Source organism: Peromyscus eremicus, unplaced genomic scaffold (assembly GCF_949786415.1).
Source record: "Peromyscus eremicus unplaced genomic scaffold, PerEre_H2_v1 PerEre#2#unplaced_91, whole genome shotgun sequence".
Taxonomy (NCBI): Eukaryota; Metazoa; Chordata; class Mammalia; order Rodentia; family Cricetidae; genus Peromyscus; species Peromyscus eremicus.
Window position 1 is genome coordinate 48,511 of NW_026734331.1, and position 22,187 is coordinate 70,697.

Below are 22,187 nucleotides of genomic sequence, written 5' to 3' on the forward strand. Positions count from 1 at the left end.
AATTTTTTTCTCTTTGTAGCGATGAATGGTAAACTTTGCATCATGGATAGTCATGCATTTTCCCACGAGTGAATCTATGAAAATTCTGTGAGAATTTGAGGTTCAATGGCATGATGGTGACTCCACCCACTTCCAACAACTTACTATGGAAAACTTGAAGTAGGATTGGTGAGATGGCCAGCAGGTAAGGGTGTTTGCCATCTAAATCTGACCACCTGAATTCCATCACCAAATTCCACCAAGACAGAAAAGGACTGACTCCAGAGAGTCGACCTGTTACCTCCCCATACATGCTGTGCCACGTGTGTACCACACTCACATACACCTACTCCAGTCAGTACCAGTATACTTCTACAGTTGACATCTTGCTACATTTGTGCAGATTATGTTGGCTTGCTGTCTTAAGACCTTCAGGCTGTCATATCAAAGACAGAAGCACATTTTCATACAGAGATTCAAGAATAACTTCAGTTATTAAACACATGAGTATTTGAAAATCAGGCCATAACTTGGATTACTTTCTTTTTCTACTTCGTATTCCATTTTTTAAAAAATCTCTGTGCATTAGTGTTTTTCCTGCTTGTATATCTATATGAGTGTGTCAGGTACCTGGAACTGGAGTTACAGACAATCGTGAGCTGCCATGTGGGTATAGGGAATTGAACCTCTGGAAGAACAGCCAGTGCTATTAACCACTGTGCCATCTCTCCAGCCCTCCTTCATTCTATTACAATTATTATGTGTGTCTGCGAGTGTTGGCATGTGTGTGCCACAGCACGCGTGATGGTCTAAGGATAGCTGAAGGAGTCAGTTCTCACCCTGCAGTCTGTGTGTCCCTAAAATTGAAGTCCTGTCATCAGGCTTGACAGCCAGCGCATTTACCCACTGTCTTAGTTAGGGTTTCTACTGCTGTCGTGAAACACTATTACCAAAAGCAACTTGGGAAAGAAAGGGTCTATTTCTCTTATATATCCCCAGTCACAGTCCATTGAGGGAAGTCAAGGTAGGAACCCAAACTGGGAAGGAATCTGGAGGCAGGAGCTGATGCACAGGCCATGGAGGAGTGATGTTTACTGACTTACCCCTCATTGCTTGTTCAACCTGTTTTCTTACAGAACCTGGGACCACCAGCCCAGGCGGCACCAGCACAATGGGCTGGGCCCTCTCACATCAATCCCTAATTAAGAAAGTTCCTTGCAGGTTTGCTTACAGCCTGACTTTCTGGAGGCATTTTCTCAGTCGAAACCTCCATTGGGCCTGCTCTCAGATGACTTTAACTTGTGCCAAGTTGACACAAAACTAGACAGCACACCCACAGAACCATGTTGCCAGCCCCTTAGTTTACTTCTTGCTGCCGTTGACACTATAGGTACAGAAACAAGGGTGGAAAGGTTAACTTTGGCTCAGGGTCAGTGATCTGCAGTCTATCACAGCAGGGTGGGCATGGTGCAGTGGCTCAGTCCATGGCAGCAGAAGTGTGTGGCAGTGCTACTCATGTCATGGCTGACCAGGACAAGCAGAATGACCAGAACTATGTCTGGGCTGTAACCTTAAAGGCCACTCCTAATTATCTACTTCTGCCAGGAAGCTGGGCTTCCTGAAGGTTCCATCGCCTTCCCAGATAGTGTCTCCAGCTGGGGAACAAGTGGTCAAAACATGAGCCTCTGGGAGACATTGCAGATTCAAACCATGTGTTCCATTAGTGAATGAGATCCATTTATCTAAGGACTTCTGGTGACAGTGGGAATTACTTTCTGTAGCCCACTTCACTTTTGGATTAAGGAGAAACATTTCTACTGGAGTTTTTGTCATTGCTTAAAAACTTAGTGATTAGCCGGGCGGTGGTGGCACATGCCTTTAATCCCAGCACTAGGGAGGCAGAGCCAGGCCGATTTCAGTGAGTTCGAGGCCAGCCTGGGCTACCAAGTGAGTCTCAGGAAAGGCGCAAAGCTACACAGAGAAACCCTGTCTCGAAAAACCAAAGGAAAAAAAAAACTTAGTGATTAGAAAGAAATTACCTCCAAGCATGCAATTAGAACCAGAGGCCTTATTAATCATGAGATCTGGAAACTGTTTCATTACTCTTTTATTTCATTTGTTGTATGAAATATGTATACACACATGCATACATGTGCCTCAGCCTTCCCAGTGACAGGACTATAGGTGATCACCATCAGGTCCAGTTCCGGCTCTTTTCAGTGGTTATTTGTATGTGAGAGAGACAGGCCTTTTTGGGCTTTCACACAAGAAAGCCCTGTGTGAAATACTATGAGAACATCAGAGGGTGAGTATTTCTCATCTTATCCAAAATGTCTGGGACCAGCAGTGTCTCATACTTTGGAGTTTTCTGGACTGTGGGAATGTTGGCATGGATTTGCTGATTGAACAATTCTAATCTGAAACTTAAAGCTGTAAATTGATCTGAAATCTGAAGGTTTTTCAGGACACTTTGGGTTCTGGGTCATTGCATTTCTTGAATTGTGCGTTCTCCTGTGCTTGCTTCATAGGCTGGCTTGGACTACTCTGCAAGACAGCACTGCTTAACATTAGATACCCAGCTTTATCCATGCCCTGAAAAATACAAGGCACAGATTATGAACTCCCTGACCCTGTTTTGCACTTGATCCAAACTCTGGTGTCAGTACAGAGGACTGGCAAGCAGAACTACAGGTGTTGGATAGAGGAGAACATGGATCCAATGGCACCAGCATTCTTCAGGTTCATAGGGATGTTGTTCTCTCTCCTCAGTGCATAGGTCATCTTCAGGACTGTGTGGCATTTACCAACCAACCCCACAGCTCTTCAGAGTTTCCTTGAGTGTGAGCAGCAGGAAATATTAAATAGAAGGATTCATATTGCAGAGATAAACAGATAGAAAATAAAGGATAGCCTCGAGAGGGCCTGGAACCTTTTGCAATGGGCCCTGACTGTCTCTGTCCCAGGGTATTTATAGAGAGGCCAAGGGGGGGAACAAAAGACCTTCCCCCAGCACAGCCAAGTGCAGACCATCTCAGACACCTGCACTCAGGCCCCTGGTCCTAATCATCCTCTCTATGAGGACCTGCTGGGTAAAGCCATGAGGAACCTGACAATGGGCTCCCACCGGTCCCCCTTTCTTTCTTTTTTTTCTTTTCTTTTTTTTTTTTTTACAAAGCAAATCTTCTTTATTTTTAAAGTCTCCACTTCTTAAGACACACATGTCATTCAGGATACAGTTACATGGGCCAACCAGCTTTGCAGTTGTACTCTGTGTTATATTTTTTTTAAATTTTTTTAATTTTTATTTTGCAAAACAATTCAGTTCTACATATCAGCCACGGATTCCCTTGTTCTCCCCCCTCCCACCCCCTCACTTTCCCCCCAGCCCACCTCCAATCCCACCTCCTCCAGGGCAAAGCCTCCCCCGAGGGGAACTGAGATCAACCTGGTAGACTCAGTCCAGGTAGGTCCAGTCCCCTCCTCTCAGGCCGAGCCAAGCGATCCTGCATAGGCCCCAGGTTTCAAACAGCCATCTCATGCAATGAGCACAGGACCCGGTCCCACTGCTTGGATGCCTCCCAAACAGATCAAGCCAATCAACTGTCTCACCCATTCAGAGGGCCTGATCAATTTGGGGACCCCTCAGCCATTGGTTCATAGTTCATGTGTTTCCATTTGTTTGACAATTTGTCCCTGTGCTTTATCCAACCTTGGTCTCAACAATTCTCACTCATATAAACCCTCCTCATTCTCGCTAACTGGACTCCCAGAGATCCAACCGGGGCCAGCCATAGATCTCTGCATCCAGATCCCTCAGTAGTTGGATGGGGTTTCTAGCACGACAATTAGGGTGTTTGGCCATCCCATCACCAGAGTAGGTCAGTTCGGGCTGTCTCTCGACCATTGCCAGCAGTCTGTTGTGGGGGTATCTTTATGGATTTCTGTGGGCCTCTCTAGCACTTTGCTTCTTCCTATTCTCGTGTGGTCTTCATTTACCATGGTCTCCTATTCCTTGTTCTCTCTCTCTGTTGTTGATCCAGCTGGGATCTCCCACTCCCCCAAGCTCTCTTTCCCTTGACCTTCACCCTTCATTACCCCCCACTCATGTCCAGGCTGTTCATGTAGATCTAATCCATTTCTCCATCATTGGGCAATCCCCGTGTTTTTCTTGGGGTCCTGTTTTCCAGGTGGCCTCCCTGGTGATGTGAGTAGCAGTCCAGTCATCCTTGTTCCACATCTAGTATCCTCCTATGAGTGAGTACATACCATGTTTGTCTTTCTTAGTCTGGGTAACCTCACTCAGGATGATTTTTTCTAGATCCATCCATTTGTCTGCAAACCTCATGATGTCATTGTTTTTCTCTGCTGAGTAGTATTCCATTGTGTATATGTACCACATTTTCTTTATCCATTCTTCAGTTGAAGGGCATCTAGGTTGTTTCCATGTTCTGGCTATTACAAACAATGCTGATATGAACATAGCTGAACAAGTGCTCTTGTGGTGTGGTTGAGCATTCCTTGGGTATATGCCCAAGAGTGGTATAGCTGGATCTTGGGGGAGATGGATTCCCAATTTTCTAAGAAAGCGCCATATTGACTTCCAAAGTGGTTCTAAAAGGTAAAGCAAACTCTTCTTAAAAAAGGGTGCATTAATATCAATAGGTTAACATAATATCTGCAAACATACATTCAATCTTTATTCACTCCTAACTCCTCGTTTTCTTTATAATTTTTTAAAACAAAATCTCAAACCTAATTAGAAAAATCCAAACTTACACAATTCCTACAAACCCATATTGAAAAGCAATATTCTCAATCTAACCATTAACATTTTGAAAACTTTTAGCAAAACATCCAAAAGCAGTTTCATAATAAAATTCTTTACACTTTAATCTTAGTATACTCACTTGCATTTCTTACTAACAAAACACTAATCCACTCAAATAAGAAAATATTTTTTAAGTTAAGTAGACTAAGGAATATTATTTCTTCCTTTCTTTATAAATTTTTTTGAATAAAATCTCAAGCCTAGTTAGAAAACCCAAACTTTTCCGTTTAAACAGTTCCATTTATAACACAAAAGCAGTTCCATAAGTAATTCCATTTTGACATAAACAGTTCCATAAAACGGTTCATGAATCACCTGTTAATAAAGCATATATGCATACACAAAACTGCATCTTGACTCTAGGTAGAAACAATAAATTTCTTCATTTAAACAGTTCCATTTTTAACCCAATTCCAGCAAACAGTTCCTACGTCATTACTATAAGTAAAGTCAAAATTGTCCCATCAAAATGAAATTTCTACCGTTCATTTCATTTATTAAGTCCCAAAATTCAAATAATAAATTCTGGTATGAGTCTTCCAAATAGGAAGAAATCCATAACAAAAATCTTTTTTGTAGTTTTATCTGTTTTTCTTAAGTTCAAAAAGTTCAAAAAAAGTAAATTCTGGTATCAGGCTTTCACTTCCAAATATGAAGAGACGTTTTACAAGCAAAACTTTTTGCAGTTAACAATTTTAGTTCAAACAAGTGTCTCTGCAACTTTTATTCTCAAGCCAGAGACCTTTTTAGGTACAGTAATATTTTAAACTGCACCGTTTTTTATGTTAGCTCAGGTTTTTCTATGTTGCGTTGATTTGCCACAGATCTCAGCTGCAAATGCTTTGTTGTGGCTCTGGTGTCTGCCATTCTTCACTTCCTAGCAGCTTCTGGAGCTTTTGAAACCATTCAGACTGCCTACTTTGCCTGTGTCTCAGGTTCTTTCACCATATACATTAAGCATAGACTCACACTTAACATTTACATTTTTTACAAACTCACGTATAACTTATTAACATCTACTTACTTATACTCCTTAAGGAAACTATAGAACTACTTTAGCAAATGTATTCCTTATTTACTTCTTATTTTCATCTTTTACAACTATAATCTTTACTTATTTACTTATATTTTTATTTAAACTTACATTTACAAATTCTTATTTAAACTTACATTTACAACTAACATCTTTACTTCTTACAAGCTTATTACTACATGTCTTAAGACCACCTTAGATACTTCTTGCAAGCTTATATTCTTAAAGGAACTCTATAGATCTATTTTACAAACTTATATAGGGCTACCATTAGCATATATCTAACTTAGCAAATACCTAAAGATTTCTTAACACAGATCTAACAAAACAAAATTTCTACAAACTCACATATCTTATTTTCATCTTTTTTCTACTTCTTACTCTTAATTATCATCACTATATTAGATAGATTCTCTTAACTAGACAGGAAATACATACATCATTTCTAAAGTTTAGAGTTTTTATAGTCAGCTTTGCTATACAACACTGGGATTTAGTGAGTGTTGTTGTTATAGAGTTGTGATACTTTTTGCTAGGGAACTGTAACATCTGGACAAAGCTACACCCCAAAGTTGCCTAATTCTCTCAGCCGTTCCAGAGCGGGCACAGATGCACTGTCAGCGGTAAAGTGTTTTTTAACTAGAGGCTGTCCCTTACACCCACATTTTCGCCTCAGGGAGAAATCACTTTCTCCTGCCACTTGGACTTAGCATTTCAGCTGTCCCCAGGTCAAAAGCTTCCACAGGAAACTTTTTCTTCCCTATAAGCTCAAAGAAGAGCTTTTTTACGACTTGTAAAGCCCAAAGAAAGATTTTTTCCCCAGTTTGCGTTCATAGCCCCGAAAGTTAGAAAATTGAAGAGTTTTTTCTGTCTAGTTGCCTTACTTATTTTTTTCTACATGATCTTACACTTCTAAGTTTTTCCTACACTATATTACTACACTATACCTTACACTTATTTTTTACAGATAGAAATTGAGAAAGGGATAGAAGATAGAAAATTTTGACAGAAGAGAATTTTGTGCTGCAGCATTGGACATCCTTCCAGTCTGTTTTCCTTTTCTCTCAAGGATAAAACCCCTGCCCCTCACATATATATATATATATATATAATATATATATTACATATATATATATATATTACATAAACACTGGCATGCCACTTTCCACTGGCAGGGCTAACTCACACTTTCGCCAAAAACTCTGTAATAAAACAGTTATTTTCCTTTATCTTTAGTCCCTATTACTTTTTCTTTAGTCCCTGTTCATTTGTCTTTAGTTCCCCACTTTTTTGTCTTTAGTCCCCCTTTTTTTCTTTAGTTCCTCTTTTTTGTCTTTAGTCCCCCCCCTTTTTTTTCTTTTTTCTTTAGTCCCTGTTCCGGTGCCATTCTGTGGGATGTTTACCCACTTACCCCACAGCTCCCCAGACTTTGCTTGAGTGTGAGCAGCACAAAATATTAAATAGAACGATTCATATTGCGGAGATAAACAGATAGAAAATAAAGTATAGCCTCGAGTGGGCCTGGAACTTTTTCCAGTGGGCCCTGACTGTCTCTGCCCCATGGTATTTATAGAGAGGCCAAGGGGGGAGCAAAAGACCTCCCCCCAGCACAGCCAAGTGCAGACCATCTCAGACACCTGCACTCAGGCCCCTGGTCCTAATCATCCTCCCTATGAGGACCTGCTGGGTAAAGCCATGAGGAACCTGACAATGGGCTCCCACACAGGTCATCTTTTCAAATCATGACTGAGTGATTATTAATTCCTGTAGTTTGTGTGTTCAAGGAAAGTTCTACTTTCTCCTTTAATCAAGGGCTTATTTGTGGTGGACATACTAATGTAGGTGAGCTGTCTGTCTCCTTGTGTGTTTAAATGGATTATTCTATGCCTTCTTTGTATTTACAGTTTAAGCTGAGGATTCTATTCTTAATGTAGTGCATTAGAATGCATGAGAATTTTTGTTTTGTTTTGTGTGTGTGTGTATGTGATTGTGTGTATATGTATGTTTGTGTGTGATCTATGTTGCTTCTCCATGACTATGATAAAGCACTGAGCAAAATCAAACTGGGGCAGGATTGAGTGTCTTTATGCTTATAATTTATAGCCCATTGTCTAGGCATCCAAACCAGAGTACAAGGCAGGACCTGAAGGCAGGAACTGAAGCAGAGACCACAGAGGATTGTTGCTTACTGGCATGTTTATTTAAGCTTGCTCAGTGATCATTCTTGTATATTTCTAGTCCAACTGTGTTTGCAAAGTATTGCCCAAACATTGCCCAATATTGTCTATCAATTATTATTAAAGATTATGTTCCATAGTCAGTTTTAGAAGCTCAAATCCTAGAAGCAGTAGGCATCTGCTGAACTGATTTTTTGTCTTTCCTCAGGACTCTGGTTTGTGTTATATTAACAAAAGCTCAGTAGGACAGTGTGCATTGGCACTTCAATTGCAGTAGTCAGCATGGCCCCTCAATTGTGTTCAAAGTAATATGAAAACATAAGCATTTTTCTGGCTTGTTTATTATTCTTCATGTTTTGGGGTTCCTGTTAAAACCAGGTTCTGAAAAGGTAACAGTGGATAGATTTGTTGATGGAAGAGTACATTGTGAGTGGTCTCTGATGTATAGTTCCTAGAAATGGATGGGCCTGTATTCATGCTAGTCTTAGGAATGAGATGAATTCAACTGGGACACTGGGAGTGGTATGGGTCTTTAGTACATTTGCTAATCCTATTGGTTTGTTATGTTCCTTGGAAGCTATGGGAGGCCTTGGTAGTTGTGCACGATTCAATCCAACATGCACATTGGTGATATAAAGAGGTAAAGCAACCAAGAGAAGCCAACAGAGGGAAAGCCGAGAGAACAGGGCCATCCCTATTTGTTGAGTAAGAGTTTCCTCCACACTGTAACTTTCTTTGTGGAGGTTGAGGATCCTATGAGACTCAAAGCAGGTAGAATTCCCAGTTTTAGAAAAGCTGAAGTGCAAAGTGCCCAGGAATCCTCCTTAAGCTCATAGAAGTTTTAATGCATTACCAGGGAGACACTTTTCACACCTGTCTTGATGGCTTCTAATCATGAAAGAGCACTTAGGGATTTCCTGTTCTTTATATGATGCACATGTGAGTTTTTGCTTCATGTATCTACATCTAAATCATGGTGCCTAGTGCAAGTAACTCATCCACCATTCACTGTTAATTAACTTTGGTATTTAACAAGTTCATTAATGTTGATTTGGGTGGAATTATTTCTTGCTGTATCAGTGGTGTTCTATGTCAGGTGAGAAGACCTTTGTTTCTCCTGCTGTAGGAATAGACATGGTTAGGGAGACACACATGTGATAATACTTGTGCTGGCTAAATTGTCAGGAAGATATTGACAAAAACCCACATGCCATGCTAGTGAGCTTCCGAAGTCCATAAATCAGAATAGATTGAAAACATTCATGTAAAATATTGACTTCTGAGAGCAAAGTAAGCACATGCCATGCTGTGTTTAGCAATACATACAGGATAACCTAGGTATATGTTTTCATTAGAGATAATGTGCTAGGGTCAGAGATTGCTTGCTCGTTCTGAGCCCTCTCAGTGGCCTGGTTTGTTCAGAAAAAGAGAGTGAGGCACCTGCTTCTTCAGTGTTGTTGTGGTGTGTATCAGATGTGTGCATAAACTCAAGTGAAGGGGAGACGGTGGCCATGCTCTTGTATTTGTTTCAGTGAGAAGAGGTTGGGTTAATGTTACCAGACTCCTAAGAGATGTTATGATACACAATGGCCCCATGAGAGTCATGAAAACTAGGAGTTAAAGAGACTTGTCATAGAAGTCTATCATCTAGAATACCAAGACTTTTTTAATTCTTAAGATAGGACTTTCTATCCATACCTACCCTTATTGTGAATTCTGTTCTAGTGAGGAATCTGTAGCTCTAAGGGTTGGGATCTTTTCCAGGTGCAGAGGACTAGACTTGTCCTCCTTCTTAGAGAATCTGGTTAGTGTGTAACTTTGCAGGAAGCCTGTCCCCTGATAGAATAGGCAGCGGTAGGTCTTCACAGACCCTAGGTACCTGTTAGGAAATCTGTCTTTCCTGGATGGTATCATTATATCCTCCAAGTGCCAGAAGATTTGGGACAGCATCTTCAAGAATAGTAAAAGTAATTTAAGAATTTGAAGATGGTATCCTGCATGGTTGGAAATTGTCTCCCTGAAGACATATGCCTGCTAAATGTTAAGTGCCAGAGGTGGGCTTAAGCCTCAGGAGGTATTGGGCAAGAAGGTCTTTAGGACCTTCCAAATTGTGAAAGCTATTTCGATCCTGTTGTAAGTTACGAGCTAGAAGTTGAATAGTGCCAATCTGAGTTGCAGGATATGAAGAAGTCTAACTTGCCCTTAGCTGGAACCCCCTTTCTGATAGCCAGTTGGCTGGCTTTCATAGACCAAGCAGGCTCTTCCATCATTTTGGGGGAGAATGGTCAGGAAGTGTCCTATTAGGTTGTTGGCTGCCTCCCCCACATAGTAAAATGTCAAGAGAGATGTATACACTGGTACAGAGAAGGCACATTTGTTATGTATATTCGCAACAACTCTCCAATTTGATATGTGTACACATGCACAGAGGGAACTTTTTATTTTATTTATTTTTTTATTTTGCAATACAATTCAGTTCTACATATCAGCCATGGATTCCCTTGTTCTCCCCCCTCCTGCCCCCTCACCTTCCCCCCATTCCACCCCCATTCCCACCTCCTCCAGGGCAAAGCTTCCCCCAGAGACTGAGATCAACCTGGTAGACTCAGTCCAGGCATGTCCAGTCCCCTCCTCCCAGGCCGAGCCAAGCGACCCTGCATAGGCCCCAGGTTAATGTGTGGGGTTTTATATGTGGTTTAAGCTTTAGTAATGTTTCTTTTACATACGTGGGTGCCCTTGTGTTTTGGGCATAAATGTTCAGAATTGAAACTTCATCTTGGTGGATCTTTCCTGGGATGAGTATGTAATGCCCCAGAAGGGAATTCTTATCTTGTAGTATGATCCACCATAAATCTCTTGTGAGTAAGGAGGTACTAGGTCCCAGTTGGAAGACAATTGCTAATGTTTTGTTCAATGGAGTGTCTGGGTCTCTATATATCCCTTCTGAGCCTTGCTTTAGCAGGAGATTAATGTAGTTTCAGGTGCAGATGTAATTGTTATAGTATGCCTCCTTGCTGTTCTTCCTTTGGCATTTGTTTCTGTTGCTGATGGAGAGAGTTGTCATCGTTTAGGCTGCTGAGTCTCAGTGGCTGCTGTTGTGGTCAGATGGCAAGCTGGTACTCAGAAATGGATCATGCACAAAGCAGTCCATCCAAAGCTCAGGGATTGTCCTGCAAGTAGGAGCCCAATCGAATTGAGAGCTAGAGCAGTGGGGTAGAATAGAGTAGCATGGCTTTCTATTCCAAAATCAAGTGAACATCCCATTGTGATGTCTTAGCAGTGATTACCTCAGATGGATGGAGACCTTAGAAAGTAATTGAACAGATTAATGCAGTGATAGACAGGTCTGTGGCTGTGAAGCTTAACTGTACATAGTAGAAGGAGCCATGGAGAGTCATGATAACTTGACTTGTCATTCTAAATGTTACTTGCATTTGAACACCAGGCCCTGGTGAAAAAAGGTCTTTTTGGAAGCTAGAGAATAGAAGAAGTGGAGAGTTAATTGAAAGTAATGGATTTCCATGTATTGCTTCCACAGGAAACACCAATAAGTTGGTGGGTATAATGTGAAGTATTCTACCTTCTATGAATTTCAGTGTGGAGAGCCTTTAAACACCAACACCTGGTCTTCCACATATCTCATCCTTACTATTAGAAGAAATTGATCATGTTATTGCTTTGCACATCAGTGTAGATTGCAGCATTTTTCAGGAATATCTATGTTAGGGCCTGATCTTGCTTCAGTAACAGCAATGGATAATGAATATGTGATGTCTACACACCATGGAACTCATTTCAGCTAAAGTGATGAATGCAGTCAAGGTGATTGCAGGAGAATTCTTTTAACTTGAGATAATCATATTGTACCAAGTGTATCCAGCCCCAGACAAATATCTCCTGATGCTGTCTCTATATATCAATTCTACATTACACTTACCTACATGTTTCCATTCATGACATTGGAGGCAATGCTGTGGAGCAGAACAATTGCTAAGATTTGTGTTGAGAGTTAAGGAATGAGTAGGTGTAAGTAACCGAGTTTCTGGGCTCAGAATACAATGTAATGTTTTAAGAAAAATGTGTTCAATGAATAGTACAATGAGAATTAATAGTCACTGAGAAGAATTCCATAAAAGAAGAGCATTGTGTTAATTGCTTTAATAAGAAAAATGCTTCCTGATATTTATTTAATAAGGGTTGTTCTATGAGATACTTAATTTGAAAACAAAGATTAAAATAATAATATCAAGATTGGAAGATATCTGTCCAAATGCCTTTCTATTGTTCCTAAGGTGTAAAGTGAAGCACAGTAGTCTCATGGCAGTGTCCAAATCTCTAGTTAAAGCCACAGAGAGAGAGAGAGATAAAACCAGAGGCCTCCCTAAGCCACTGCTATTCATCATTCTGTTAATCAAAAATTGTCCCTGTGAGGATCATTGCATACAGAAGGTGGGATCTTTTCATGCTGTCTTTGTTAGCATTTTCTAATTGGGTGACTCTGGACATAGCCTTTATTAGAATGGACAATTTGGGGCCTACATAGTAGTTGGGGTTTAGATATTTTTAAGATAGATACATGATGAAACTCTATGGACAGATTGAATACAATCGCTCAGCAAAATTGTGATGATGCCCTACTTCTTAGAAGTTGAAAAGGAATAAAAACTTTACCACAAAAGCAAAAAGTCCCCAACATAGCATAAGCCTACCTCATTAGAGGTCAGTGCTTCATAGACATTGTAGCAAGTACAGCCTACAACTGAAACAAAACAGATTGTCAGAAAAAATGAATCCAAGTTAAGTTCCAGTTGTAAACACTTGCAGTTAAGTCTCTTTTGATTTTAGGTATGTGCAAAAAAATGCACCATGGATTAGAAATGGTCTCTACATCGAGCCTTGCTGGGAAACATGGTTATCCACATGTACAGTAAGAACCTTGATTCCACTTGGCTTGTTGGAGCATTCCTTTAGTCCCAGTACTCTTGAGGCATTGGCTGAGGAGGAGGCAGAGGCAGAGGCAGAGGCAGAGGCAGAGGCAGAGGCAGAGGCAGAGGCAGAGGCAAAGATCTTTGTGAGTTCAATGATTACTTGGTAGGTGCAGCCTGTTCCAGGATATGCTTGGCTATGGAGAAGGTCCCTGTCTCAAGAATCTAAAAGTGAGTTAATAAATAAATGAATTCTGTTTACTATATTTAACCCTGGAAAAAGTTAATGCCAAATGCCTCAGAGGCCAAAGTGTAACAAACTCTGATACTATTAGAGCACAGAGTAGCACAAAGAATTGAAGGTTCAGGAGATGCCAATTTTCTTCTCTCCCTTCTTCCACAGTGAGTGATAGACCATCACAGACTCCAGCATGTGCATGCTGAGGTTGGTTTGAGGCTTTTTAAAGGTATCATGGCTGAGCTCAGGTAGATCCTGCTTCCTCTTGTTGTTGAGGACAGTGGGCTTGTCTTCTGCCTTGACTCTGTGACTTGATGGCCTCAGCTCCTGCAGCTTTCTTGGAGTTGTTTTCTCTAGTTCTCTTGGTCTGGTCTTGCCCATGAACCCTAGGTCTGCTGGGCCTACAGAGTGTGGCTTTCTGAGCCTTGCCCTCTATTTGCTTGGCCATGTTGTCAATAGCCCCTTGTCTGGCCACAACACTGGTCCCAACCTCTCTCCCTCCACCAGATCCTGACATTGGATTCTGCCCCAAGTAGCTCCATAAAGCAGATTAGAATCTTTCTCTTCCTTTATCCTCAACTGGTTTAAGGGTGTGCTGAGGGCACCTTATCTTTACTGGGCCTGATTCCTCCTGATGACTATGGAGCCTTTGCATTGGGTGGCTGTGGGAACCTGGAATTGGTTTAGTTCAGAGAGGGAGTTGATCATTTGGGGAGGTGAACTTCTGCCATCAGGGTAGTCATGCCTGCAAGTCTATGCTGGAGGCCAACACACTGTGCAAGTCCCAGGCTCATCGTGACCAAGACTTGTGCTTCCCAATGTGGCATTGTCAGAAGCAAGCTTCTGCCCTAGGCTCCCAGCATCAGTGAAGTGCAAGGGATGCTGCATGTTGGGGTGTGCTAAAGGGAGGAGAAATGGGTCTTGGTTTTCTTTCATGCACTCATAGGCATCCAGAGGCATTGACAGATTTGCTGCCATCTCATGCGGGTTGTCATTCTCTGTTTTAGGCATGGAGCTTGTGGCAATACCAGGAATTCTGAAGGTTGGGGACTGTTAATGACTTGTCCCCATCAATAATTGGTGTCCTTATCTGGTAATCCAGGATGCAGGAGTAGCAGAGATCTGTTCTGCAGCTGAGGGAGTGTCTGGATTGATGTGTGATTCCCAGAGAAGTCTCCCTTTGCACCACTGAAAAAGAGTCAAGGAAGAAGTCAGTCCCTGGTAAGTGGGATGCCCCCTCCTTTCAGTGCACATCTGTACTTAGGCCCCTACAACAGCTGGATGACATTAGTAGGATCTCTGCCACAGCTGCTGATATTCAGAAACATCAGTCAAAGTTGAGTTCCAGTTGTAAACACATTCAGTTAAGTCTCTTGGGATTTTGGGTAGGTACCAAAAATGCACCTTGGCTTACACATGTCCTCTTCATCCAATTATGCTTGGAAATCTGGATATTCATATAAACAGAAAGAAACTTGATTCCATTTAGTTTGTGCAAGCATTCTGTTAGTCTCAGCAGTCTTCACGCAGGGCCAGGGGCAGGGCAGTTGCAAAGGCAGAGATAGTGGCAAACGTAGAGACAGGCTGATGTTAGTCATTTCAAAGCTAGTCTGATCAACATATTTATGAACATGCAAGGTTATGGAGAGAAAACCTGTCTCAAGAATCTAAAAGCAAACTAATAAACAATTGAGTTATATTTCCTATGTGTCACACTGTAAAATGAAATGCCAAATGCCTCAGAGGCCATAGTGTGAGTAACACTGATTTTTGGTATTAGAGTACAAAGTTTGTCAAGGTGTTGAACGTTCAGAGACAGGCCAGGATGGAGCAACACACCAGCTACTCAAGAATTCCTGGTTGTAGTTAACAGAAGGTTTCTCAGGGAAGTAAAGCATTTGTTACTAGAAAAAGAAACAGATATTTGAGAGGGGGTCCTAGAGAACAGGAGGACATCTTTGCTATTGCTACCTCAGTAAGTGTATTAATATCTAGATTATATAGAATTAGATAAAGTACATAAATCATAAGAAATCAGGCAACCCAGGTAGTAAAGGACAAAGAAAAAGACATTCTACTCTGATATATTAAAAGATAATAAGCACATTAAGATGTTCTGATTTAAGAGGAATCAGGGAAATACATAGTGATGGATGACACACAAAAACACACACAAAATAAATTAAAGTATTAAAAGGATGATTTCAAAGATGGATACAACTTCAGACATACATCATTGTGAATGAATCCCTTCTTAGGAAGATGTTCAACCTTGTATATTTTCTCTTTAAGGTGGGTGCTTGATAGTGTATACATGGAATCCAGTATTTCATTTAATGAAATTTTAGGAGGATATCTGTCCCAGACCAGTAATGATTAAAGGACTAGGGTAAGTGGTTAAAATTGGAAGGAAGTGTTGGAAGAACAGGAGTGTGTTCACTATACAGTATACACTATAGGAAACATACCAAGTTCAAAAACCAGTATAATGAAAATAAAAGTCAAGGAGAATAATTTTATAACCACTACAGGTTTTGACTAATTACTTTTACCTTAAATAACACTACCAGTGATTTATAGCATATGATGAATTTATGTAACACATATTTCTACTTTGGAAACATTAAAGAACAATAGCAAAGGTGTGAAGAAAACATCAAAGCCTTCTATATATACTTACTAATGGATGATATAGCTGACTTAATTTCTCCAAACACTTTTAGTGTCTTCAAATATTTACAAGTATAGAAACTGTCTGACCATTTATATATAAATCCCTGGATCTACCAATTAATCTCCTTAACTCCATATGTACCTAATTATCTACACACTCACCAAGATTTTAATCCAATGTATATATGTATATCTATGTCTATATCTCACCTTGTCTGTGTTGAATAGCACTGTGTTCCAAAATCTAGGCTAGGACTTATATGACATAGTCATAATATCTAGAAATTTCTATATCCTTCTTCCTCTGAAGGAAGAGATGTGGTTTTCCCAGAGAGGTGTACTTGGCAGCATTCTCTCTCTCCTGTTGAGCCTGCCTCTTCATGGCATCCCTCTCTGGTCTGTGCTCTTCTGTGATGGGCTGTGAGATGACTGGCCCTGGAATGTGGACTTTCCTCCATGGAATTGGTTGGCGGCCAAAATCTTTACCAGATAATGGATTTGAGATTTTGGAGGTGATGGGGTCTTTTTCCTTGCAGCAGAAATAACCTCCCTCTGTAGTGAAGGGTGAGATGATGCCCTGTAGGATACTGGCCTACAGAGAGCTGGCTGAGGCCCAGGGCAAGACTGGATGGGGTTGGTTATGTTAGCTCGTGTGGCACTGGTAGCAATAGGCAGAACTGGCTTGTCAGAGGCCATCAAAGAAGTGCTGGCAGGAGCTGGTTTAGATGGCTTGAGTGTGGTAGGCTGAGCTGAGTGGGAATGAGGCCTCACAGGGTATACTGCAGGGGGCCTGCGTGAAGCCAGGGAGAGAGGCTTTCTAGAAACCAGTCTGGCTTGCTGCTTGTCCAGGGCTGGAAAAGGCAGAGGTACTAACTTGACCTTCCCAGGTGGGGGCAGCTCATACTGGGATGGAGATGGACACTCCCTGTGAGCATTGCTCTCTGGTCTCTGAGCATTGCTCGGGGTTTTACTGGGGCCCGGCCATCACATGGCACATCCAGAAGGGATGAGGTGGCTGGGCCTGTCTAGACATCTTGGTTGCTGCTGAAGTTTAGCAGAGTCCGGGAGGAGGAGATGCCAGTTTTATCATTATTCTGCTTCCCCCGTCGGTGAAGGACCTGAGTGGATGCCCATTATGTACTTTCCGAGGTGAGTTTGAGGCTTTTTAAAGGCGTCATTGCTGAGCTCAGGTGGATTCCTCTTTCTCTTGGTCTTGGGGATGGTGGGCTTCTCTTGTGTCTTGACTCTGTGACTTGATGGCTTCAGCTGCTGTATTTTGCTGAAGTTGTTTTCTCTGGTCCTCTTGGTCTTGTCTTGTCCCTGCACCCTAGCTACCCTGGGCCTGCTGGGTGCAGATTTCTGAGCTTTGCCCTCCAAGTGTTTGTTGTCCATGTTGTCAATATCCCCTTCACTGGCCCCAGCATTGGTTCCAGCCTCTGCTCCCTCCACCAGGTCCTGGTGCTGGATTTGGGCCTGAAGAGCTCCATGAAGCAGATGAGATACTTTCTGGTCTTTCTTGTTCACCTTTTCAGAGTCCAGTGATGCTGGAACTTTCCTGGGCCTGATCCCTCCTGATGACTGTGGAGTCTTTGGAATGGATTGCTGTGGGATTTTCTCAGTGGTCTAGGTCAGTGAGGGAGTTTAAGATTTGGGGAAGGTGAATATCTGACTGCACTGTAGTCATGTCTTCCATGTCATGCTTCAGACCATGACACTCTGCAAAGACCCAGGCTCTCCTAGACCAAGGCTGTTGCTTCCCAAGATGGCATTATCAGAATCTGGCTTCTACCTTAATCTCCCAGCATCAGTGTAGTTCAGGGGCTGCTGCATGTCAGAGTGTGCTAAAGGGAGGAGTGATGAGCCTTGGTTTTCTGTACTGCCCTCATAGGCATTCAGAGGCTTTGATTGCTCAGAATTCATCTCTTCCACATTGTTATTCTCTCTTTATTCCAGGCTTGGAGCTGGAGGCAAGGCCAGGAATTCTGAAGGACTGTGAATAAGGACAGTTAATGACCTTTTCCCATCAACAGGTGGTATCTTCATCTGGGTATCCTGGGTTCAGGCATTTCAGAAGTCAGGACTCTGAGGCAGACAGAGTGTCTGGCCGGAAGATATCTATCCAAGGGCCCTCTCCATTTCCACCACTGGAAAAGAGTCAAGGAAGGAGTCAGTGCCTGGTAAGTGAGATGATCCCCTCCTTTCAGTGGACCTCAGCACTCAGGCTCCTGTAGCAGTGTGCCAGGCATTCCTATGAACTCTACTTGAGTGGCAAGTGTAGCATCTCTGTTTACAGACACTTAGTAACTACTCAGTTGTTTCTGGTGACCATGTAATGTCTTATTTTCTCAGATGTTTGTGTGTTCCAAATCATTTATTGGTGTGAGCATGCATAGTGGTCATGGGGAGGTTACAGAATTCTCTTGGTGTGTGGTCCTTCCTTGTCCTCCTTTTGACTTTGAAACAGTTCCTCTCAGTTATTTGGAAGTGTGCCATTAGGCAGTTTGTCTGGTCTATAATTTCCAAAACTTACACAACCTGTTGACTTCTTTCAAGTAGTGGCATTACTCATGTGCAACAAGATGTTTGGATTTTTTGGGTTTTCAGTGTGCAAACCCAGGCCTTCACTCCTGAAATGCAAGCCGTTTAAGAACCCCAGCTTTCCTCAAGCTCCCATTTCACAGATGTGTTATAAGTGATATGAAAATTACTTGAAGAAAGTGAAATAGTGTGGCTTGAGTGTGACTTTGTTATAGAGAACCTGGGTACATGATCATGGACTTGTGTCAACACTGAAGAATCACAGAGAAAAAGAAAGAGAATAAGAGAAGATACAGCAAGAGAGTGAGTAAGTATGAGTGAGAGAGAGAGAGAGAGAGAGAGAGAGAGAGAGAGAGAGAGAGAGAGACAGACAGAGAAAGAGAGAGAGACAGAGAGAGATATTTGCAGTTGTGTTGCTCAGGTATCTGATTTCAACTCAGAGAAAATCAAGTGCTAACCAAATATAAAATTCTTGATGTCTTCTAGAGCCTTGAGCACTATCCTAGAAAGGAGGTGATTATAGTGTGATGGAGCATGGCACTGATTGGCTTAGGCAGTGATGTGTGTGTCTGTGGTGTGGTTGCTGATCATGTCTTAATGAGGGATGGATGTCAGCCCCTATCATGCATGTTTCTTACTTTTGAGATGGACGTTGAGGATGGTGAGCCAGGCCAAGGCTGAGCTCTCAGGACTCCCATCCTTTCTCCCTGAAGACATCCACTGCTGAAAGGTCGAGCTGTGTCTGCTTTGAGTGCTGATCTCACTCCTCCCCTCCTGGCTTTACTCACCTTGAAGACTGGTGTCTGGCATGTCTTGAGCAGGTGTGGGATAGTAGATGGCAGAGGTGGTGAAGGGTGTTTGGACAGTTTTTGGATGATTATCCTTTGGCATCATCACCATCCCTGGTTGCAGGGCAGAGGCCTGACCCCAGAGTAGGACACAGAGCCACAGGCCTGCAGGCACTGCCTGAGTTCTACAGCCATCAGAGTACCCAGGCTATTGACGTCATTGTAATAGACGTGGCTGCCCTCCCGGTAGGAAGGAGCCAGGCTGTATCCTTGATTTGGCACCTGTGGTGGTGTGGCCTGAACAAGGCTGACAGACAGTGTTGGATAAGAAAGGTATAAGGCAATGGGATCTAAAATATTATCACCCTGGGCTATCATAGACAAGGAGGAGAATGTGGTATTCTGGTCAATGACAGTTACAGTGAAGTCCTGGAGTGCAGCTCCCCTCCTGTCAGTGCTTCCCGTGGGATCCCACTGGAGAACACCTGGATAGGAGAGTGCTGAGGCAGAGCTCTGGCCCTGGTCAGTCAGTGCAGTCACCATGGTTGTGCCAGCTGGTAAGTAGGGGTAAGCACTGTCCATGAGCTGCTGGGAACAAGTGCTGGAGTCTGATGGCAGGAGCCATGCTGAACTCAGAGCTGGGGTGGAGACCCTGGAGAAGTTGCACACACTTCCTGCTAAGGGCATGGCATTCCTCAGCACAAGCACAGGGGGCTGCAGAGCACATTCTGTCCCAAAGAAAGGTGCACTTTGGAAATTTTCTGTAGGAAGGAAGAGGAAAATGGGAAGAACAGTGAGATGGAATCTCTGTGGCTTCCCGTGAGGAGCTTTGTTATCTGCAGTTTGTCCTGTCTGCAAGAGTCTGAGTCCTATTTTCCCTCACATATCCCAAACAAATGGTTCAGAATGATTCTTGGTAATGGATAGGATGACACTCATTTGATGAGCTGCCTGTTCTTCCTGTGTGGGCATGCACTTCCTAGTTGATCCACATTGACCCTTGCTCTGACCTAGATAACACCCTTCTTTGCCTTGCTTTGTGTTGTTCTGATACCTGCTGTGGCACTCTCTCACACCTGTGTCCCAGAACAGAAGTGTTTAAAGTAGGAGAACCTTAGACAGCTTCTCGTGCCTGTGCCTTTGTCCTGTTCTGTGCAAGTCTCTCTCTATGTAGAGAGAGAGATTCTCTACCTAGATCAGTCTGGCCTTGAAATCACACAGACTGGCCTGCCTCTGCATCAGAGTGCTGGCATTGTAGGTTCTTTCCATGTCCACCAAGCTTGGCTCTACTCTGAGTTTTCTTAATGAAATGATGTATCGGGAATTTCATAGATAAGAACTGTATTTAGCTAAGAATCCCTTGGTCATCTAGATCCTCCTGTTCCCCACTACGTTTAATGCAAGTCATTATCTCTTACTTTTTTATATAAATTCAGCACACATCCAATATGACTACATGAATACAACCTGCTGATAACATTTCATGTTGAGTCCCCATGTGACATCTTGGGATTTATAATGTAGCATGTGGTTCATCCCTGAATAAGATTGTTTCTTAATTTAATAGTTGGTTAAATTGAGTCTTCGATGAACACTTCCACAGTATTTGTTAATTTCTTATAACTCTCCTAGTTGGGAATCCTTGTGAGAATTCCTGCACACACTGGTGTGTCAGTTCTTGTCCAGAGAACAACTGACTGTGGAGTACCCAGTTGATAACATCCAACACAACCAAAAGATATGGAGAATGCTGTGGAATATGGGCTGGATAGAGTGTAAGAGCCAGGGACTAGAGCTGGATATTGTTTTCTACATGTGATAGGAAACCATTACCTAGACTAATCTCAACAGTGTGGCTGTATAATAATGGGTTGGGATATGATAATGTCTCATGCCTTTTAATTTAATCTGTGGTTATCTGTAACATTCAGTTCCAAACTACCTTTGTGTACTTCCAGGGTCATGTCTGCAGTTTGTCTTTGTTATTTGCATATTTTCTAACCCCAGTAAGAACCAAATATAAATGTGACATTCAATTCCAGATGTCTCTATCAGCAACAATAGTATACCCATTATACAAAAATTTAAAAGTATAGTAAAAATAATGGAGAAATGATCTCTTATGTTTTTAATGTTTTAAAATTTCTTTCCTTACCTGCCATGGTCAGAGGGAGAGTATCAGCAATCCACAGTATAATGGAGCAAGAGAATTGGTGACTCAGCTGACCTGAGTCACAAGTGTGTCCAGTATCAGACAGCACTTACTGGTCACTGGTCGCAGGTGACCTGTGATGATTCGAATTTGTTTACAGGCATCGCCATGGCAACCACAAGAACCTACCAGGTGATGGTAGGGTTGGAGGGAGAATGATGTCGTAAACAGGGCAGCAGCCAATGGGAAGTTTGATTCTGAGCTAACAGATGGAATTGGTTGGAGAGAATTCCAGGAAACCATCAGGAGCCATGGAGGCAGAGGTGTGTGCTAGTGAGAGAGGCAATCCTGGCATGGAAGTTCCCTTTAATGAGGTTTATTCCAGAAGTTTATTGGCAGAGCTTCTAATAACGTTCATCCATGAAGCTGTGTCTGTTGTTCCTATAAGGTGTCACCTTCCAGGAGTGAGTGTGCTTTCTGCATACACTGGACATAAATTCAGTAGCCTTGGGCAGGAAGGAGAGGACCACATGGGAGGAGGGAACTCGGGTGAGAAACTGTATCAGTGGATCTGGTTTATGAGTCCATGACCCAAGCAAGAGATCAAAGGGCTCCATTGTGAGTGTGTTTAAGGACAGGGCTGAGTGTATTGAGAGTACCTTGGATGAAGAACTCCAAGAATCTTCTATTTGGGTTTATTCACTTAGATGCTTTCCTTAATCTGTGTTGGTCCAGGCAGGACTCATATCTCCCTTCTCTGCTTTTCATCCCTTTTTGGTAGGGTTTGATTGTTGTTCTAGGGTGAACCTGTGTCCTTAAAGTGGTGGGAGGTATCATGGTGAACTTCCAGAAGCAG

The 22,187-nt window shown here is 42.3% G+C and overlaps 1 long non-coding RNA gene across 16 annotated transcripts in view; it reads left to right on the forward strand.

The window, feature by feature from the left end:
• LOC131901470 (uncharacterized) overlaps positions 1 to 22,187 on the forward strand; it is an 81,871-nt gene continuing 59,684 nt past the window's right edge. For 10 of the 16 annotated variants that reach the window (XR_009376602.1, XR_009376604.1, XR_009376617.1 and 7 more), the window contains exons 1-4: positions 1 to 184; positions 14,283 to 14,401; positions 17,884 to 18,030; positions 21,492 to 21,654. This is a non-coding gene — a long non-coding RNA (uncharacterized LOC131901470). Of the gene's footprint in view, positions 185 to 2,507; positions 2,719 to 5,646; positions 5,743 to 14,282; positions 14,402 to 17,806; positions 18,031 to 21,491; positions 21,655 to 22,187 lie in introns of those variants that run through there. The other 6 variants (XR_009376605.1, XR_009376612.1, XR_009376614.1 and 3 more) reach the window with 4 other exon arrangements.